Source organism: Oreochromis niloticus, linkage group LG4, assembly GCF_001858045.2.
Source record: "Oreochromis niloticus isolate F11D_XX linkage group LG4, O_niloticus_UMD_NMBU, whole genome shotgun sequence".
In the NCBI taxonomy this organism is placed as follows: Eukaryota; Metazoa; Chordata; class Actinopteri; order Cichliformes; family Cichlidae; genus Oreochromis; species Oreochromis niloticus.
This window is the reverse complement of record NC_031969.2, coordinates 7,390,236-7,393,589: the sequence shown is the minus strand read 5'-3', so window position 1 is coordinate 7,393,589 and position 3,354 is coordinate 7,390,236. Positions and strand designations below refer to the sequence as shown.

General features: G+C 36.8%; 1 long non-coding RNA gene across 1 annotated transcript; it reads right to left on the bottom strand.

Annotated features, from left to right (window-relative positions):
• Nucleotides 1-289: 289 nt before the first annotated feature.
• Nucleotides 290-3,097, bottom strand: LOC109201810 (uncharacterized). Its single transcript, XR_002061740.2, has 3 exons — nt 2,642-3,097; nt 500-618; nt 290-425 (listed from the first exon to the last, which is right to left on the bottom strand). It is a non-coding gene; the product is annotated as an uncharacterized LOC109201810 (long non-coding RNA).
• Between the last annotated feature and the right edge of the window lie 257 nt (nt 3,098-3,354).

Genomic DNA, 3,354 nt, shown 5'->3' with positions numbered 1-3,354 from the left:
ATTCACTCCCCGTCCTGATACTTCTATATCATCTACTATAAACAATAACTATTATTGCAATCTAGACTACAGCTCAAAAGTTTGTTGAGAATTAGAAATGTTTTATTTTCTAACAACAGTAAGATTCTTTTTTTATGTTTTACAAATGAATCGGAAGTATAAAGAAATATCAACGATTAATGGTAACATTTATGACAAATCACGAATGAGATTTAGTGGAATATCTACATAGGCGTACTGTTATGAAAACAACAGAATGATGATGAGACACTGTGGTAAAGTTTCACAGGTTTATTTGCAGATAGTTATGAATACAGGATAAACACTGTGGGCTCCAGGAGACGGGCAGAGGTACTGCAGGCTGTCTGAAGGCACACTCAGACACTGTCATAGAAGATTGCAGGGATCCGAAAAAGCTGAAAGGTCTGGACAGAAACAGAGAGTGAGCAAAGACAAGAACTGATGGAAAATGTTACATGACTGTGGCCTGATACATTACCTTGGTGATGCAATGATGTGGTTGTTGAGAAGCCAGCATGAAGACCTCATGAGGAGCAGGGGAGCAATCAGCTGATTGTTGACAAGTGACTGAACGACAGGAAGGAGGAGGGGCATCCCCTGAAACAGACGAGCACACGGACAGAGGAGAGAGAGAGAAAAGCAGGCCAAGGAAAGAGGGCTCAGGGACCATGACATCTACAGAGGACCATTTTCAGCAATAATACCTGTTGTGTTTCAGTGGCACATTTTGTTACCAGATGTCTCTTTAAATCCCAGTGTTTCAGTCAAGACAACTTTTTCCAAAGACATCAGCACAAACCAGCATCATTGTGCAGATTAACAACAGTAAATCTGTGAGGTTTGTGATGGATCATCCCATTTTTGCTTTATATTCACATTAAATCAAATTTGCACATGATTGATACTAAAATGGGCCCATGTATAACTGTGTAGACATTTCCTAACACATCATGAGTGATTTACCATAAATAATTCATTAAAAACACATCTGTGAAAACATTACTGATAAACTTCATGTAATATTACGTTAAAGCAAATGTAAATTCATAAATGAAACAAGAATGTTTCAATCTGACCACAACTTTTGAGCAGTAGTGTGTATTGTGTACATGTGTCTGTATCTGATCAGGATTTTTTTAGTTGTGTCTATCATCAAAAATTGAGTTGAAGTGTTTTAACTCTAATGGCAAAATCTGCCTAACAAGTCCACAGGTGTCTAACTTTATGCCTGCTTCCTAATCTGTCACGCTCATCAGTGGCTCATGGTTGCTTAAGGCCTATGTCTGTACTTGACCACAGAGGCAGAGCATCATTCAGTCCTGCCAGCTGCCTATCTAGGGAGCATTTCAAGGATGACACACTCCACTTTCTCTGCAGCAAGACAGCTCATAACATTTTAACAGTGTCTCCCTGTCCTCATACTTCTATATCATCTTCTATAATAGATAACTATACACTATCATTGCAATCTACACTACAGCTCAAAAGTTTGAAGTCAATTAGAAATGTCTTGTTTTTTTTTAAAAAAAATACTCAAATTCTTTTTCATATTTTGTAAATTAGTCAGAAATATAAAGAAATTTCAATGTTTAAAACTCACATTGATCCCAAATTATGATTGATGTTTGATAAAATATCTACAGGTGTACAGATGCCCATTTACAGCCATTAGAGCTACTGTGTACATTATATTACCTCCCCTCAGTTTGTCCTGTTAAATCTCAACTTATTAGTGACCAAACCTTTTTCCAAAGACATCAGCACAAACCAACATCATTTTGTCGTCTAATACAAAATTAAATTTGCCATTTTATTTTTTAAACATCCCACTTTTTTTCTTCCTAATTTCATCAAAATACATTTGCACATTTGTGTAATAACAGCTGGACCTCCAGATCTATTAAGCTTTCAGTTTTTTCTCAGTGTCACACAGGGAATAGTTTCCATCTCTTTCAATAAGAAAGCCAAATCTTTAACCAGATCTTTGTTTCTTTCAATCATTCCCATATTTATCACCTCCTGTAATATAATTATAGTTAACCAGGGCTTAGCTACTTTGATCTGCAGTGACCTCTGGGCTGTGGATACCTATTTTTTATTTTCACAGGTGCAGAGCCTTTTCTACAAAATTAAAAGTATACTGCATTTTTAAAAAGTACCATTAGCATTAATGGAGACAAGTAACTGAAGATTGAACACAGTGATCAGTAGAGAAGAAAGAAAATAACCCATTTCAACATTTTCAGTTCAGATCAAAATTATTGTTGTGATTAAGGAAACAGTAAATTTTGCCACATTATTGTCTTGATCCTCCAATTTTCTTTTTCCAATGTGATTAAACCAAATTCAACTTAAAAAAAAAAAAAGCAGATCCACCCAGACGTTTAAACTTTCTGGGTTTTTTGTATTTTTTATTATCAGTTTAACACATGGTTTAATTTTCATTTCTTACAGTAAGAATCCTCCAACAACTTTTTGAAAGAAACATGTTTTTTTCTTTCCTCAATTTTGAGACCAACTGAACCCCCAAACCTGAAGCTCCAGACCCCAAACTAACCAAATTTAATGTTTCCTTCATCAGCACAGTAATTTTAGCTCTTGGTGTGTGATGTCTACTCACAGTTTTGATGCTTGCTTCTTTGACTTGATCCACGATTAGCTCCACACCATCTCTCTGCTGTTTTCTCTCTCCTCATGCTTCTCCTTCATGCGTCCTGTCCTCAGATATAATCCAACCAGCTGTCTCCTTGTTTCCAGCTTGACTTGTTTAGCAAAATTTCCAGTTAAGTTAAGATAAATCCAGAAAAGTTTTCCTGCTTCAAAAGCTCTTCCAGCTGCCTGTCTTGTTGTCCTCCTGTTCTTTTGCATTTTTGTATTTGTATTTTTTGACTTCATGTTGCCATGACAACAGAACAGAGAGCATTATGGTAGATTAAATCAGGGGGTTCTGTCCTGCAGAAGTGTTGGTGATGTCGTGGGGGAGCAGAGGTTTAAGTTTGTTAATGAGGTTTATCTTTAAACAGACACTCACTGATCCTGCAAGAGCAGGAATTAAACTACAAACCCTCATAGTCCCCATCAGTATTGTTCATTCTGCTCTGCAGCAATGGTCACAATGGCTGGTTTAAGTAGTTTAAGCATGTTTTTATGACATTTTTATGAACAGCTGTCTGCACTGATGTTTACTGGGTACTCGAACATGTTATGTTGACGTCCTCGAGTACACAAACACAAAAACCTGTTTTATTCTGAATAAATGTGTGAGATGGCCCTCAGGCCTCTGTGTCCACATCCAGGTTTGGGGGCTACTTGGATTAGGGGAGTTTTATTTAG